Source organism: Triticum urartu, chromosome 2 (assembly GCF_003073215.2).
Source record: "Triticum urartu cultivar G1812 chromosome 2, Tu2.1, whole genome shotgun sequence".
Classification (NCBI taxonomy): Eukaryota; Viridiplantae; Streptophyta; class Magnoliopsida; order Poales; family Poaceae; genus Triticum; species Triticum urartu.
The window spans coordinates 246,902,418-246,921,307 of NC_053023.1; positions in this window are offsets into that span (position 1 = coordinate 246,902,418).

Here is an 18,890-nt window from a genome sequence, read left to right on the forward strand (position 1 = left end):
TACGAGCGAGTCTACATGCCTAGACTCCCTGTATAAGTTCTGCAAGATTGTTATTGCTGTGTTTGGCCCTGAGTACTTGAGCGAGCCGAGTCCGGAAGATACAGCCCGTTTGTTGGCGATGAATGCCAGCAGGGGCTTCCCGGGGATGCTTGGCAGCATAGACTGCATGCACTGCGAGTGGAAGAATTGCCCTTCTGCTTGGCAAGGGTAGTATAACGGCCATGTCAGGGCACTGTCATACTAAAGGCCGCGGCGTCTCAAGATCTCGGGATCTGGCACTCTTTCTTTGGCATGGCCAGATCACACAATGATATCAACGTGCTTCAGCGCTCGCTGGTGTTTACTAGGCTTGCCGAAGGCAACAGCCCACCAGTGAACTTTACTATCAACGGCCACAACTACGACAAAGGATACTACCTGGATGACGGTATCTATCCTCAGTGGACCACTATTGTGAAGACAATCCCCAACCCTGTCGGAGAGAAGAGGAAAAGATATACCCAAGAGCAAGAGAGTGCTAGGAAGGACGTCGAGCGTGCCTTTGATGTTTTTCAATCTCGATGGGGCATCGTTCGGTATCCTGCTAATACTTGGAGCACGCAGAAACTGTGGAAGGTGATGACTGCTTGTGTGATCATGCACAATACGATCGTAGAAGATGAGCGTCCGGAACGTCTGTACGATCAAGGGTTTCGGTTTCAAGGTGAAAATGTTGTGCCTGAGCATGGAGGAGTGGCAACGTTTGAACAGTTCCTCCAATTTCATCATAACATGCGGGATTCGGAAACTCACGTGCAATTGGAAAATGATTTGGTTGAGCATATGTGGGCTCATGTTGGCAACCAATAGATGTATCTTATTTATTCGGCTTGCAAAACTATGTGAGACATTTTTACTTTTATTCCGCTTGTAAAACTATGCTATTTTATTCAGTTGAAACTATGTTACTCCCTCCGATCCTTATTAATTGCCGTTGATTTAGTACAACTTTGTACTAAATCAGTGACAATTAATATGAATCGGAGGGAGTATTTAACTATATGTCTGAATGCAAACGTTGTGTCTGAAACAATGCAAAAAATGAGCTACTTGTTGAAATAGGGCTGTCAGCCGGCCACGCCGGCACATATGGGTCGGCGCGTTGGATGCACTGCCGACTCAAATCTAAAATAGGACGGACGCCAGGCAGCCGACCCAAACAAACAAAAAGCGGATAAAAGCGTCGTCCGTTTGGGTTGCCCCGTTGGAGCTGCTCTTAGTCATCCAATGCTACTCACCAAATGTTGATGGATTTTTTTTCTTGGAGGGATACCATATGTTCATGGATTGGTCTAGAAATTCAAATTTCTTCAAATCATTCTTAAACTGAAGAGTTCGGGACCTCCGTCTTGCCCACTATTAGTTAGACCACAACTCCTCACAACCATGTGTTGTTGGGAAAGGTAGCATGTAATTTTAAAAAAATTCTATGCTCACGCAAGATATATCTAGGAGATGTATAGCAATGCGAGGGGGCGCATCTTCAACCCTTGAAGATCGCAAAGCGGAAGCGTTTATCAACGCAGTTGATGTAGTCGTACACCTTCATGATCCGTCCCGATCAAGTACCGAACGTACGGCACCTCCGCGTTCAGCACACGTTCAGCTCGATGACATCCACGCCTTCTTGATCCAATAAGACGGGCGAAGTAGTAGATGAGTTTCGGCAGCACAACGGCGTGGTGACGGTTGGTGATGAAGACCAATCTCCGCAGGGCTTCGCCAAGCACTACAGAAACAAGATGGAGGATAAACTAGAGGGGACGGGGTTGCCAGCACACGTCTTGGTGAATCTAGATGTGTTTTGGGTGCTAGCCCTGCCCCTCTATTTATATGTTGAGCCTTGGGGTCGAAACTTGGAGTAAAAGCCTCCTCAAAGTTCTTTTTGCCCGAAAGACAAGAGTCCTTCTCGGACTCCGGGGCTAGACGCCAGGGTTCCCGGCGTCTACCCCCAGACGCCAGGGTTCCTGGCGTCTAGCCTCTGGTCTTTGCAAAACTTCCTTTTGCACTTTCCAAAAGCCTTGTGGGCTTTCCTCTTTGGCCCAAATAAAGTGTTCTCGTACCCAAACATTTTGGGAAACATCCAGAACCCCTTCCGGAGACCAAACACTATTATCCCATATATCAATCTTTACCTCCGGACCATTCCAGAGCTCCTCATCATGTCCGTGATCTCATCTGGGACTCCGAACAACATTCGGTCACCAACATACATTACTCATATAAAACTATATCGGCAACGAACGTTAAGCGTGCGGACCCTATGGGTTCGAGAACTATGTAGACATGACCGAGACACCTCTCCGGTCAATAACCAATAGCGGAACCTGGATGCCCATATTGGCTCCTACACATTCTACGAAGATCTTTATCGATCGAACCTTTATCACAACATACGTAATTCCCTTTGTCCATTGGTATGTTACTTGCCCGAGATTCGATCGTCGGTATCTTCATACCTAGTTCAATCTCGTTACCGGCAAGTCTCTTTACTCGTTCTGTAATACATCACCTTGTGACTAAATCATTAGTCACTTTGCTTGCAAGGATTCTTATGATGTGCATTACCCCCAGAGATACCTCTCCGATACTCGGAGTGACAAATCCTAATCTCGATCTATGCCAACCCAACAAACACCTTTGGAGATACCTGTAGAGCATCTTTATAATCACCCAGTTACGTTGTGATGTTTGATAGCACACAAGGTATTCCTCCGGTATCCGGGAGTTGCATAATCTCATAGTCAAAGGAATATGTATATGACATGAAGAAATCAATAGCAATAAAACTGAACGATCAATATGCTAAGCTAAAGGATGGGTCTTGTCAATCACATCATTCTCCTAATGATGTGATCTCATTCATCAAATGACAACACATGTCTATGGTTAGGAAACTTAACCATCTTTGATTAACGAGCTAGTCTAGTAGAGGCTTACTAGGGACACGGTGTTTTGTCTATGTATCCACACATGTATCAAGTTTCCGGTTAATACAATTCTAGCATGAATAATAAACATTTATCATGATATAAGGAAATATAAAATAACAACTTTACTGTTGCCTCCATGACATATTTCCTTCAGTCTCCCACTTGCACTAGAGTCAATAATCTAGATTGCATTGTAATGATTCTAACACCCATGGAGTCTTGGTGTTGATCATGTTTTGCTCGTGGAAGAGGCTTAGTCAGCGGGTCTGCCACATTCAGATCCGTATGTATTTTGCAAATATCTATGTCTCCCTCCTTGACTTGATCACAGATGGAGTTGAAGCGTCTCTTGATGTGTTTGGTTCTTTTGTGAAATCTGGATTCCTTTGCTAAGGCAATTGCTCCAGTATTTTCACAAAAGATTTTCATTGGACCCGATGCACTAGGTATTACACCTAGATCAGATATGAACTCTTTCATCCAGACTCTTTCATTTGTTGCTTCCAAAGCAGCTACGTACTCCGCTTCACACATAGACCCCGCCACGACGCTCTGCTTGGAACTGCACCAACTGACAGCTCAACCATTCTGAAGGAAATATGCCCTAGAGGCAATAATAAAGTTGTTATTTATATTTCCTTATATCATGGTAAATGTTTATTATTCATGCTAGAATTGTATTAACCGGAAACTTAGTACATGTGTGAATACATAGACAGACAGAGTGTCCCTAGTATGCCTCTACTTGACTAGCTCGTTAATCAAAGATGGTTAAGTTTCCTGACCATAGACATGTGTTGTCATTTGATGAACGAGATCACATCATTAGAGAATGATGTGATGGACAAGACCCATCCGTTAGCTTAGCATTATGATTGTCTAGTTTTATTGTTATTGCTTTCTTCATGACTTATACATATTCCTCTGACTATGAGATTATGCAACTCCCGAATACCGGAGGAACACCTTGTGTGCTATCAAACGTCACAACGTAACTGGGTGATTATAAAGATGCTCTACAGGTGTCTCTGAAGGTGTTTTTTGAGTTGGCATAGATCGAGATTAGGATTTGTCACCCCGTGTATCGGAGAGGTATCTCTGGGCCCTCTCGGTAATGCACATCACTATAAGCCTTGCAAGCAATGTGACTAATGAGTTAGTTGAGGGATGATGCATTACAGAACGAGTAAAGAGACTTGCCGGTAACGAGATTGAACTAGGTATGATGATACCGACGATCGAATCTCGGGCAAGTAACATACCGATGACAAAGGGAATGGCGTATGTTGTTATGCGGTTTGACCAATAAAGATCTTCGTAGAGTATGTAGGATCCAATATGAGCATCCAGGTTCCGCTATTGGTTATTGACCGGAGATGTGTCTCAATCATGTCTACATAGTTCTCAAACCCGTAGGGTCCGCACGCTTAACGTTCGATGACAATTTGTATTATGAGTTATGTGTTTTTGATGACCGAAGTTTGTTCGAAGTCCCGGATGAGATCACGGACATGACGAGGAGTCTCGAAATGGTCGAGAGGTAAATATTGATATATTGGAAGGTTATATACGGACACTGGAATGGTTCTGAAGAAGATCGGGGATTTTTTGGAGTACCGGGAGGTTACCGGAACCCCCCGGGAAAGTTATTGGGCCTAATGGGCCATAGTGGAAGAGAGGAGGCAGGCCACAGGAGGTGGGGCGCATCCCCTTGCCCCAATCCGAATTGGACAAGGGGAGGGGGCGCGACCCCCCTCTTTCCTTCTCCCTCTCTCTCCTTTCCCCTTCCCCCTCTCCGTTGGAAGGAAAGGGGGGACGAATCCTACTAGGTTTGGAGTCCTAGTAGGATTCCCCCCCTTTGGTGCGCCTCCCCCTTGGCCGGCCTCCTCCTCCCCTCTCCTTTATATACGTGGGCAGAGGGCACCCCAAAGGCACAACATCAATAGTCTTAGTCGTGTGTGGTGCCCCCCTTCACAGTTTACCACCTCGGTCATATTGTTGTAGTGCTTAGGCGAAGCCCTGCGCAGATCACATCATCAACACCGTCACCACACCGTCGTGCTAACTAAACTCTCCCTCGACCCTCTACTGGATCAAGAGCTCGAGGGACGTCATCGTGCTGAACGTGTGCTGAACACGGAGGTGCCGTACGTTCGGTACTTGGATCGGTTGGATCGTGAAGACATTTGACTACATCAACTGTGTTACTAAACGCTTCCGCTTTCGGTCTACGAGGGTACGTGGACACACTCTCCCCTCTCGTTGCTATACATCTCCCAGTTAGATCTTGCGTGATCGTAGGATTTTTTTGAATTACTACATTCCCCAACAGTCACATCCGAGCCAGGTCTATGCATAGGTGATATATGCACGAGTAGAACACAAAGAGTTGTGGGCGATAATAGTCATACTGCTTACCACCAACGTCTTACTTTGATTCGTAGATATTGTTGGATGAAGCTGCCCGGACCGACATTACATGGCCGCGTTCATGAGACTGGTTCTACCGACGTGCTTCGCACACAGGTGGCTGGCGGGTGTCTGTTTCTCCAACTTTAGTTGAATCGAGTTTTACTATGGCCGGTCTTTGTTGAAGGTCAAAACAGCACACTTGACGAAAAATTGTTGTGGTTTTGATCCATAGGTAAGAACGGTTCTTGCTAGAAGCCCGTAGCAGCCACGTAAAACACTACAAAAAAATACACTTCCGTGATGATACATGTTTGTCACAGTAGGTCATGTTTTCTGTCATGCATGTACATCCATGACGATTTTATGACAGAATCAAGATAGTCATACTTGTGTTGTCGTAGAAGTGTTCCATGACATTACCAAAATTATCATCACGGAGGTGTCCACTTCCATGATGATAAATGGCCCGTCATGAAAGTGCGTCCGTCAAGGGTGACCAACACGTGGCATCCACCGTAATGGGTCACCGTTAAGATATTGGGTCCGATTTTGGATCCGATAACCCGTTAATAGCCCGGACCAATGAGGATTTTCCACGTGTAAAATACTCATTGGCTGAAGGAAACACGTGTTGGCTCACCGTTGGGACAGATGTCATCCACTCACTGGACAGGAGGCGCCTATGATAGGTCGACACAAGGCACAACCCAACAGTGGCCCATTCCGGTGAAAAAGGCCAGCCCAGTAAAAATTAGCAGGCTGGCCCATATAAGGCCTACTTGTGTCAGGTCCATTTAAGCCCACGACCCATACGAGATGTGTCAATTCGGCCCGTCAACGGCCTGTTAAAGATTTGACACCATTGCAGCCCATCGTCAGTTTGAGCCCGTTAACAACCCGCTATATATTTGGCTCAATATCGGCCCGATGTGATTTCGGACTTTTAACAGCCCATTCAAGGGATGGGCCAATTTTCAGGATGTACATCTTTCGGCCTTTTAGCGCCCCATTTAAGTGTTGGGCCAATTTCCGGCCCGGTGTGTCTTTCAGCCTGTTGACGGCTGGTGTCTACTACACAACCTTCTTTTTGTAGACGTTGTTGGGCCTCCAAGTGCAGAGGTTTGTAGGACAGTAGCAAATTTCCCTCAAGTCGATGACCTAAGGTTTATCAATCCGTAGGAGGCGTAGGATGAAGATGGTCTCTCTCAAGCAACCCTGCAACCAAATAACAAAGAGTCTCTTGTGTCCCCAACACACCCAATACAATGGTAAATTGTATAGGTGCACTAGTTCGGCGAAGAGATGGTGATACAAGTGGTATATGGATAGTAGATAAAGGTTTTTGTAATCTGAAATTATAAAAACAGCAAGGTAACTAATGATAAAAGTGAGCGTAAACGGTATTGAAATGCGTTGAAACAAGGCCTAGGGTTCATACTTTCACTAGTGCAAGTTCCCTCAACAATAATAACATAATTGGATCACATAACTATCCCTCAACATGCAACAAAGAGTCACTCCAAATTCACTAATAGCGGAGAACAAACGAAGAGATTATGGTAGGGTACGAAACCACCTCAAAGTTATTCTTTCCAATCAATCTGTTGGGCTATTCCTATAAGTGTCACAAACAGCCCTAGAGTTCGTACTAGAATAACACCTTAAGACACAAATCAATCAAAACCCTAATGTCACCTAGATACTCCAATGTCACCTCAAGTATCCGTGGGTATGATTATACGATATGCATCACACAATCTCAGATTCATCTATTCAACCAACACATAGAACCTCAAAGAGTGCCCCAAAGTTTCTACCGGAGAATCACGACGAAAACATGTGCCAACCCCTATGCATAGGTTCATGGGCGAAACCCGCAAGTTGATCACCAAAACATACATCAAGTGAATCACGTGGTATCCCATTGTCACCACAGATACGCATGGCAAGACATACATCAAGTGTTCTCAAATCTTTAAAGACTCAATCCGATAAGATAACTTCAAAGGGGTAACTCAATCCATTACAAGAGAGTGGAGGGGGGAAGAATCATAGGATCCAAATATAATAGCAAAGCCCGCAATACATCAAGATCGTATCACCTCAAGAACATGAGAGAGAGAGAGAGATCAAACACATAGCTACCGGTACATACCCTCAGCCCCGAGGGAGAACTACTCCCTCCTCGTCATGGAGAGCACCGGGATGATGAAGATGGCCACCGGAGAGGGATTCCCCCTCCGGCAGGGTGCCGGAACGGGTATAGATTGGCTTTCGGTGGCTACGGAGGCTTCTGGCGGCGGAACTCCGGATCTATTGTGCTCCCAGATGTTTTTAGGGTATATGGAGATATATAGGCGGAAGAAGTACGTCAGGGGGCCACGAGGGGCTCACGAGGGTGGAGGGCGCGCCCCCTGCCTCATGGCCTCCTCGTAGATCCCCTGACGTGCACTCCAAGTCTTCTGGGCTTCTTCTCTTCCAAAAATAAGTTCCGTGAAGTTTCAGGTCAATTGGACTCCGTTTGATTTTCCTTTTCTGCGATACTCTAAAAGATGGAAAAAAACAGAAACTGGCATTGGGCTCTGGGTTAATAGGTTAGTCCCAAAAATCATATAAAATAGCATATAAATGCATATAAAACATCCAAGGTTGATAATATAATAGCATGGAACAATCAAAAATTATAGATACATTGGAGACGTATCAATGGCCCATAAATGAGTTGGGCCATTTGTAGTCAGACCTGAGTTTTGGCCTTTTAGCGACCCGTTTAAGTGTTGGGCCAATTCCCGTCCCGGTGTGTCTTTCAGCCTATTGACGGCCCATAAATGAGTTGGGCCATTTGTAGTCGGACCTGAGTTTTGGCCTTTGAACGGCCCATGCTCTTCATGGTCCAATACCAGCCCGGTTTCTCTTTCGGCCTGCTAAAGGCCCACAACACAGTTGGGCCATTTACAGTACGATCTGACTTTCAGCCTCTTAGCGGCCCATGCTCTTCATGGTCTAGTACGAGCCCGCTGTCTCTTTCGGTCTGCTAAAGGCCCACAGTATAGTTGGGCCATATGTAGCCCGACCTTAGTAACGGCCTGTTAACGGCCCGTGAAATCAAATGGGCCCACCTATTGCCCGCTTCGATGTCGGCCTGTTAACGACCCGGGAGGTAAGAGGGCCGACCATTAACTTTCGGCCTGGTAACGTCCCATTAACTTAATGGGCCCACTGAAGTTCATACATGTCTTTAGGCCCAATTAGACAATTTGAGCCCATTACGACGAGCAATTATGCACAGGACCAAAACCGATCAAGCAAAGGTATGACATACAGGGAAAAACGTTGCACATCCAGCATATATTACAGGAAATTACATCCACTAGGCAATCAAAGATTGATGCTAGTGCAAATAAATGAACAGAACCTAACGATCTACAATGTCACAATCTGCAACCTCAGCGCGGATGACGCCCATAAGCATGTGGGCAAGTTCTTGCTGCTTTGCTACACTGTCTCTGAAAACATTGATCAGTTGTTGTTGCGGACGAATGTGCACCTCTGATTCCTCCACCATTTCCATCATTGCTTCAGCCATTAATTGGTTCACAAACATACATTTTTCCGTTGCATTCGAGACAGAGGAAACTGAACAGATTCAGATTGCGATTTTGGCAGGCTTGTATTATTGATAGTGAAGAGTGTCTTGACCACTTCATCATAACATAAATTAGGAGGGGAACTAAACAAATTAATCATGAGTTATTGCCATATTACCTAGCCTAGATTTATTGGAAAGAAACAATGGGGTTGCCTTGCTGTTTTTAGAGTTTGTCTTCTTATCTTCAGCAGTCTGCACCAAATTAACACACTAGCATTGCTATCATTGGCCAGGTCAGATAATAGGAAAGCAACATTGACACAACGAACGTTTGGGCAACTAGCCTACACCAAATTAAAATAATATGGCACAGCTATTGATACGTCTCCAACGTATCTATAACTTTTCATTGTTCGATGCTATATTATATTCTATTTTGGACATTATTGGGCTTTATTATACACTTTTATATTATTTTTGGGACTAACCTATTAACCAGAGGCCGAGCCCAGAATTGCCGTTTTTTTGCCTATTTTAGGGTTTCGCAGAAAAAGAATATCAAACTGAGTCCAAACGGAATGAAACCTTCGGGAACATGATTTTCGGAATGAACATGATCCAGAGGACTTGGACCCTACGTCAAGACATCAACCAAGAGGCCATGAGGTAGGGGGCGCGCCTACCCCCCTGGGCACGCCCTCCACCCTCGTGGGCCCCCTGTTGCTCCACCGACGTACTCCTTCCTCTTATATATACCTACGTACCCCCAAACTACCAGATACAGAGCCAAAACCCTAATTCCACTGCCGTAACTTTCTGTATCCACGAGATCCCATCTTGGGGCCTGTTCCGGAGCTCCGTGATAACCCGCAAGTGTAGGGGATCACAACAGTTTTCGAGGGTAAAGTATTCAACCCAAATTTATTGATTCGACACAAGGGGAGCCAAAGAATACTCTCAAGTATTAGCAGCTGAGTTGTCAATTCAACCACACCTGGAGACTTAATATCCGTAGCAAAGTATTTAGTAGCAAAGTAATATGATAATAGTGATAGCGGTAACAAAAGGTAACGGTAGTAAAAGCACTGTTTTTGGTATTTTGTAGTGATGATAGCAATAGCAACAAAAAATTAAATAAGCGAAGAACAATATATGGAAAGCTCGTAGGTAATGGATCGTTGATGGAGAATTATGCCGGATGCGGTTCATCATGTAACAGTCATAACCTAGGGTGACACAGAACTAGCTCCAGTTCATCAATATAATGTAGGCATGTATTCCGAATATAGTCATATGTGCTTATGGAAAAGAACTTGCATGGCATCTTTTGTCCTACCCTCCCGTGGTAGCGGGGTCCTTACGGAAACTAAGGGATATTAAGGCCTCCTTTTAATAGAGAACCGGAACAAAGCATTAACACATAGTGAATACATGAACTCCTCAAACTACAGTCATCACCAGTAAGTATCCCGATTATTGTCACTTCGGGGTTAACGGATCATAACACATAATAGGTGACTGTAGACTTGCAAGATAGGATCAAGAACACTCATATATTGATGAAAACATAATAGGTTCAGATCTGAAATCATGGCACTCGGGCCCTGATACGTCTCCAACGTATCTATAATTTTTGATTGCTCCATGCTATATTATCTACTATTTTGGACTATATTGGGCTTTATTTTCCACTTTTATATTATTTTTGGGACTAACCTATTAACCGGAGGTCCAGCCCAGATTTTTTTTGCCTATTTTAGTGTTTCAGATAAACGGAATATCAAACGGAGTCCAAACGGAATAAAATCTTCGGGAACGTGATTTTCTCACCGAACGTGATCCAGAAGACTTGGACCCTACTGCAAGGAAGCAAAGAGGTGCTCACGAGGGTAGGGGGCGCGCCCCCCCTAGGGCGCGCCCCTGCCTTGTGGGACCCTCGGTGCTCCACCGACATCTCCTTCCTCCTATATATACACACGTACCCCCAAACGATCAGAACAGGAGCCAAAAACCAAATTCCACAGTCGCAACTTTCTATATCCACGAGATCCCATCTTGGGGCCTGTTCCGGAGCTCCGCCGGAAGAGGGCCGTCATCACGGAGGGCTTCTACATCATCATAGCCTCTCCAATGAAGTGTGAGTAGTTTACCTCAGACCTTCGGGTCCATAGTTAGTAGCTAGATGGCTTCTTCTCTCTCTTTGAATCTCAATACAAAGTTCTCCCCCTCTCTTGTGGAGATCTATTCGATGTAATCTTCTTTTTGCGGTGTGTTTGCTGAGACTGATGAATTGTGGGTTTATGATCAAGTCTATCTATGAATAATATTTGAATCTTCTCTGAATTCTTTTATGTATGATTGGTTATCTTTGCAAGTCTCTTCGAATTATCCGTTTGGTTTGGCCAACTAGATTGGTAGTTCTTGCCATGGGAGAAGTGCTTAGCTTTGGTTTCGATCTTGCGGTGTCCTTACCCAGTGACAGAAGGGGCAGCAAGGCACATATTGTATCGTTGCCATCGAGGATAACAAGATGGGGTTTATTTCATATTGCATGAATTTATCTCTCTACATCATGTCATCTTGCTTAAGGCGTTACTCTGTTTTTAACTTAATACTCTAGATGCATGCTGGATAGCGGTTGATGAGTGGAGTAATAGTAGTAGATGCAGAATTGTTTCGATCTACTTGTCACGGACGTGATGCCTATATACATGATCATGCCTAGATATTCTCATAATTATGCACAATTCTATCAATTGCTCAACAGTAATTTGTTCACCCACCGTAGAATACTTATGCTCTTGAGAGAAGCCACTACTGAAACCTATGGCCCCCGGGTCTATTCTCATCATATCAATCTCCATCACTTTTATATTGTTTTGCTATTTACTTTGCCTTTACTTTTTACTTTGCATCTTTATATCAAAAATACCAAAAATATTCTATCTATCAGATTTCACTCTCGTAAGTGACCGTGAAGGGCTTGACAACCCCTAATCGCGTTGGTTGCGAGTAGCTATCATGTTGTGCAGGTACGAGGGACTTGAGCGTGGCCTCCTACTGGATTCATACCTTGGTTCTCAAAAACTGAGGGAAATACTTACGCTACTCTGCTGCATCATCCCTTCCTCTTCGGGGAAAACCAACGCAAGCTCAATACGTAGCAAGAAGGATTTCTGGCGCCGTTGCCGGGGAGTCTACGCAAAAAGTCAATATACCAAGTACCCATCACAATCCCTATCTCTCGCATTACATTATTTTCCATTTGCCTCTCGTTTTCCTCTCCCCCCCAATTCACCGTTGCCGTTTTATTCGCCCTCTCTCTCCCTACCTCCCTCTCTATTTGCCTCTTTTTGCCTGTTTGCTTTTTGTTTGCTCATGTGTTAGATTTCTTGCTTGTCGCGATGGCTCAACCAAAATTTGGTGATCTTCACCTTAAAAGGTTAGAGGAGATCGAAAACAACGTTAGGAAGTTTATGGTTTTGCAATTTGAGCATAATAATTTCTTTAGAAACGAACTTAAAGAACAAAAAAGTTTTATGAGTTATATGAATAAAGAGCTTGATGATATGTCTAAAGAATTTGAGGGTATAAGATCCCAGATTGCTCGTCTAGAGAAGATGACTGCTGAAATTTCAGATATGCAAGCCACCTTAGTCAATAAGATGGCCGCTAAACCGAATACCTGTGAAAATCAAGATGAAGATCTAAAAGTTATTGATGTGTCTCCAATTAAATCTTTATTTTGCAATATGAATCTTGATGAAACTGAATATGATCTTCCTTTACCTAGAAGGCGTTTTACAAATTCGCAGTGTTTAGATCTTAATGATGAAATTGATGAAAGTGGGATAGAAAGAAATAAAAATCTAGATGTTGCTAAACCCACTATATTGGATTTCAAGGAATTTAATTATGAAAATTGCTCTTTGATTGATTGTATTTCCTTGTTGCAATCCGTGCTAAATTCTCCACATGCTTATAGTCGAAATAAAGCCTTTACCGAACATATTGTTGATGCCTTGATGCAATCTTATGAAGAAAAACTTGAGTTGAAAGTTTCTATCCCTAGAAAACTCTATGATGAGTGGGAACCAACTATTACAATTAAAATTAAAGATCATGAGTCTTATGCTTTGTGTGATTTGGGTGCTAGTGTCTCTACTATCCCCAAGACTTTGTGTGATTTACTAGATTTCCGTAATTTTGATGATTGCTCTCTAAACTTGCATCTTGCGGATTCCAGTATTAAGAAACCTATGGGAAGAATTAATGATGTTATTATTGTTGCAAATAGGAATTATGTGCCCGTAGATTTCATTATTCTTGATATAGATTGCAATCCTTCTTGCCCTATTATTCTTGGTAGACCTTTCCTTAGAATGGTTGGTGCGATTATTGATATGAAGGAAGGGAATATTAGATTTCAATTTTCATTAAAAAAGGGCATGGAACACTTTCCAAGAAATAAAATAAAATTACCATATGAAACTATCATGAGAGCCACTTATGGATTGCCTACCAAAGATGGCAATACCTAGATCTATCCTTGCTTGTTATGCCTAGCTAGGGGCGTTAAACGATAGCGCTTGTTGGGAGGCAAACCAATTTTATTTTTATTCCTTGATTTTTGCTCCTGTTTAGTAATAAATAAATTATTTAGCCTCTGTTTTGGTTGAGTTTTTTGTGTTTAATTAGTGTTTGTGTCAAGTAGAACCGTTGGGAAGACTTGGGGAAAGTCTTGTTGAACTTGCTGTAAAAAACAGAAACTTTAGCGCTCACGAGAACTGCTGTAATTTTTATTTTAAGAGTGCTATTTAGTTAATTATTTTTTCAGATGATTAATAGATAAATTACTCACGTCCAGAAATTTATTTTAGAATTTTTGGGGTTCCAGATCTTGCGCTAGCTACAGATTACTACAGACTGTTCTGTTTTTGACAGATTCTGTTTTTCGTGTGTTGTTTGCTTATTTTGATGAATCTATGGCTAGTAAAATAGTTTATAATCCATAGAGAAGTTGGAATACAGTAGGTTTAACACCAATATAAATAAAGAATGAGTTAATTACAGTACCTTGAAGTGGTATTTTGTTTTCTTTCGCTAACGGAGCTCACGAGTTTTCTATTTTGAGTTTTGTGTTGTGAAGTTTTCAAGTTTTGGGTGAATTCTTTTGATGGATCATGGAACAAGGAGTGGTAAGAGCCTAAGCTTGGGGATGCCCATGGCACCCCCAAGATAATCCAAGGACACCAAAAAGTCAAAGCTTGGGGATGCCCCCAGAAGGCATCCCCTCTTTCGTCCACTTCCATCGGTAATTTATTTGGAGCTATATTTTTATTCACCAACATGATATGTGTTTTGATTGGAGCGTCTTGTATTATTTGTGTCTTTGTTTGCTAGTATACCACAATCATCCTTGCTGTACACACCTTTTGAGAGAGCCATACATGAATTAAAATTTGATAGAATACTCTATGTGCTTCACTTATATCTTTTGAGCTAGATAATTTTGCTCTATGTGCTTCACTTATATCCTTTGAGCGTTACAATTTTGCTCTATGTGCTTCACTTAGACCTTTTAGAGCACGGTGGTGGATATGTTTTAAATAAACTATTGATCTCTCATGCTTCACTTAAATTAATTTGAGAGTCTCTTAATAGCATGGTAATTTTCCTAATAATAATATGCTTGGTATTCAAGATTTGTGAAACTTTCTTTTGAGTGTGTTGAATACTAAGAAAAGATTGAAGCGTGATAATTGTTTTGAGATATGGAGGTGATAATATTAAAGTCATGCTAGTTGAGTAGTTGTGAATTTAAAGAATACTTATGTTAAAGTTTGTGATTCCCGTAGCATGCACGTATGGTGAACCGTTATGTGATGAAGTCGGAGCATGATTTATTTATTGATTGTCTTCCTTATGAGCGGCGGTCGGGGACGAGCGATGGTCTTTTCCTACCAATCTACCCCCTAGGAGCATGCGCGTGTCGGCGTTCTGGGAACGGGGGTCCCCAGACTTGCCTGCCTGCGGCCTGCGGCGTGGCTCAAAGGGGGGCCCAGCGCGGCCCATCTTCATCAACACAGACCCAAGACCCTCGCGAGGGGCCAAGCCTCGCGGGGCGGACGACACGGAGCTTCCTCAGGCACGGCCTCGTCATGCTGGCTCGCGAGGAGGCGAAGAGATCAAGGCGGAGTACCTCACGAGGTGCCCGTGACGCAAGCCATGACGACCAAGGGTGCCAGGCGGGCGCCAGCCCGCACATTGTCCTCCTTTCCTCTTTGGTGCAAAGGGAGCAAGCGCAGGCGAGAGAATCAAGGAAAGGCACCCGTTTCGGTGCAACGAGACCAAGACCAGCCCAACGGCAGGAAGGAAGTCATTGTGGAGCCCAAGCTAGCGTCACCACCAGAGCCTTTGGCAGGCGAGGACCAACTTTAGTCAGGATAAGTGTACCAGATGTTCCCCTTCAAAATGGCCAATTGTTGGCGCCCTTTCCGCTCAATATTTGGGAAGAGGCCCAGGGCCTTTGCCTATAAATAGGACTAGCCACCCCCAAGGGAGGAGGGGATCAAATCGGCAAGAGAGAGAGAGAGAGAGAAGGGTGACTGAACTCCTCCTAGCAGTTCATCGCCCCAGCCAAGAATAGACCCTCGCGAGGCTGTTCTTCCTTGTATTGCTCATCATCATCAGCCCAAGAGGCAATCCACCAAACCACACTGGAGTAGGGTATTACACCACAACGGTGGCCCGAACCAGTATAAACCCTGTGCCTCTTGTGTTGTTCTTTCCATAGCTTAGATCTTAGCGAGGCGGTGGGGTGCAGGTAGGTAGAAGGCGAAATCTCCACGCGCACCCCAGTGTTTGAACCTCAAGGGTCTGCCGGAACCCGAAACCCGACATTTGGCGCGTCAGGTAGGGGTGCACCGGAGTTTTCCCTTCCGCCACCACCATGACCTGCCTCACGATGAGTAGCGCGTCGCCCGCTCCGGCCGCTGGCGCCAGCATGGGGGCCAGGGGGCTCCGAGCCCTGGCCCCAGCTCTGCAACAAGTACGGTGGCCGGACAAGTTCAAGCCAACGACGCCGCCGCGCTACGGCGGCGTGACTGATCCGCTGGCCTTCTCGCTGGCGTACGAGGAGGCCACCCTCGAAGCTGGAGGTGATGATAGGGTCATGGCCAACTGGCTTCCCATGGCCCTCACCGGCGCTCCGCGCGCATGGCTGCACCACCTGCCGGTAGCCCCCGTGGCCTCCTGGGAAGAGCTCCGCGGCCTCTTCCTCGCCCACCACGCTACACCAACATCCCCGGTCGTCGCGGCCCTCCTGGGCGGCTCACAGGCGCCGCCTACAAGTTACCACGTCAAGCCGTTCATCCGCCGAGTCAGCACCGCTTCCACACGGCAGGGGGCTCTCCCGGACCGGGCGGCGCCTAAGGCTGGCCTGACCTTCAGCTCGGAGGACCACCCCTCCAACTCGGCCTGCTCGGGTGCGCTCCCCATGCTGTGCACCCCCACCATCTGCCAGGTGGCCGTCACTAGAACTCTCATCGATGGCGGCGCGGGCCTCAGCGTGCTCTCGGTTGAGGCCTTCAACCTCCTCTGCATACCCCTGAAACGGCTGCAACCCAGCCGGCCCTTCTCAGGTGTTGGGGGAGGGTCATCCAGCTCCTTGGGACAGATCCGGCTCCCAGTAACCTTCGACACCTACGACAACTTCCGCACGGAGCTGATCGACTTCGACATCGCCCCCATCGGCCTCCCCTACAATGCCATCCTCGGCTATCCAGCGCTGGCCCAATTCATGGCCGCGACACACCCGGCGTACAACCTCATGAAGATGCCCGGGAGCAGCGGTGTCCTCACCGTGCACGGGGACACCGGAGACGCGCTGCGAGTGCTCAAGCTCGCCTACAAGACGGCGACGTCAGCACAGCCCGCCGACTCGGAGACCCCCGAGCCCAAGGGGGCTGCACCCGCCAAGAAGAAACAATTGTTCACCCAAGACAAGGCAGAAACCAAGCAGACACCCGTCGATGAGGACGGGTCCACCAACGCCACTTTCACCATAGGCGCCAACCTTGAGCCCGAGCAGGAGGAGACCTTGGTCAAGTTCCTGCGCGCGAACAAGAAGGTATTCACTTGGGAGCCTGACCAGTTGGCGGGGATCCCTAGGAGCGTAATCGAGAATCACCTCAACGTGTGCCCAAACGTGCGCCCTGTGAAGCAGAAGGCAAGGCGGCAGTCCACAGAAAAGCATGCCTTCATCGTCCGAGAGATCCGCAAACTAGAAGCCGCTGGGGTCATTCGCGAGGTCCGATACCCGGATTGGTTGGCCAACCCTGTTGTTGTGCCAAAGAAGGGAGGGAAGGAGCGCATGTGTGTCGACTTCACCAACCTCAACAAGGCATGCCCGTAAGATCCGTTCCCGCTCCCCCGCATCGACCAGATCGTCGATTCCACCGCAGAATGCGACCTGCTATGCTTCCTGGATGCCTTCTCTGGGTATCACCAGATCAAGATGGCGATAGAAGACGTCGAAAAGACAACCTTCCTAACCCCGTGTGGGGTGTACTGCTACACATGCATGCCATTTGGGCTGCGTAACGCCGGGGCGACCTTTCAGCGGCTGATGCACATCACCTTGGGCCCGCAGCTCGGGAAGAATGTTGAGGCTTACGTCGATGACATTGTGGTGAAGTCTCGGGAGGCGAGGCCAGGACCCTAATACAAGACCTAGAGAAAACCTTCGCGAGCCTCAACGCAGTGAACCTGCGGCTCAACCCAGAGAAGTGTGTGTTCGGAGTCCCCTCGGGCAAGCTCTTGGGTTTCCTCGTGTCCCACCGAGGCATCAAGGCTAACCCGGAAAAGGTCAAGGCGGTCGAGGACATGAGCCTGCCAAAGACCCTTAGAGAAATGCAGAAGCTCACTGGGCGCGTGACCGCGCTAGGGCGATTCATCTCCAAGTTGGGGGAGCGAGCGCTGCCCTTCTTCCAGCTAATGAAGAAAAAGGGGCCCTTTGAATGGGCCGGAGAGGCCGACAAGGCTTTCCAAGATCTCAAGAGATACCTGACCAGCCCTCCGGTCATGGTGGCTCCGCGCCCTCAAGAGCCCCTGGTGCTTTACCTCGCCGCCACTCCCTACTCCGCCAGCGCAACCCTCGCGGCGGTTAGGGAGGAACGTCGAATCAAAACCACAGCAGCAGCCCGGGACAAGGCAAAACAGGGACAAGGAAGGCCCACAGAAACCGCCACCGCGGCTGAGGAGGATCAGCCGCCGCAGAGGAGTGCACCGGAGGCGAAAGAGGCCCCTCTCCCAGATGGCCAGCCTCCGGAGGCCTCATCGCCTCAGGAGGCGCCACCAGCACTGACGCACCCAACCTCGTTGAGCACCCAGTGTACTTCGTTAGCACGGTGTTGCGGGACGCGAGGGCACGGTACCCCATGCCTCAGAAGCTCCTCCTCGCGCTACTGCTGGCCTCGCGCAAGCTGCGGCACTATTTTCAGGGTCACCCCATCAAGGTCGTCTCGTCATACCCCTTGGAGAGAGTGCTCAGGAGCCCTAACTCAGCCGGAAGGGTCGCTGAGTGGAACATAGAACTGCAAGCGTTTCAGCTTGAATTCGAGCTCGGTACCCGGGGATCCTCTAGAGTCGACCTGCAGGCATGCAAGCTTGAGTATTCTATAGTCTCACCTAAATAGCTTGGCGTAATCATGGTCATAGCCGACGAGGATCGGTCCCTCTCCCCGGGAAGCGAGGCGCCAGAAGGCTGGGTCATGTACTTCGATGGGGCGTTCTCCAGGCATGGCGCTGGAGCTGGGGCGGTGCTTATATCGCCCACTCAGGACAAGCTCTACTACGCTGTACAGCTCTATTTCCAGCAAGGTGAAAAGGTCTCCAACAACATAGTGGAGTATGAA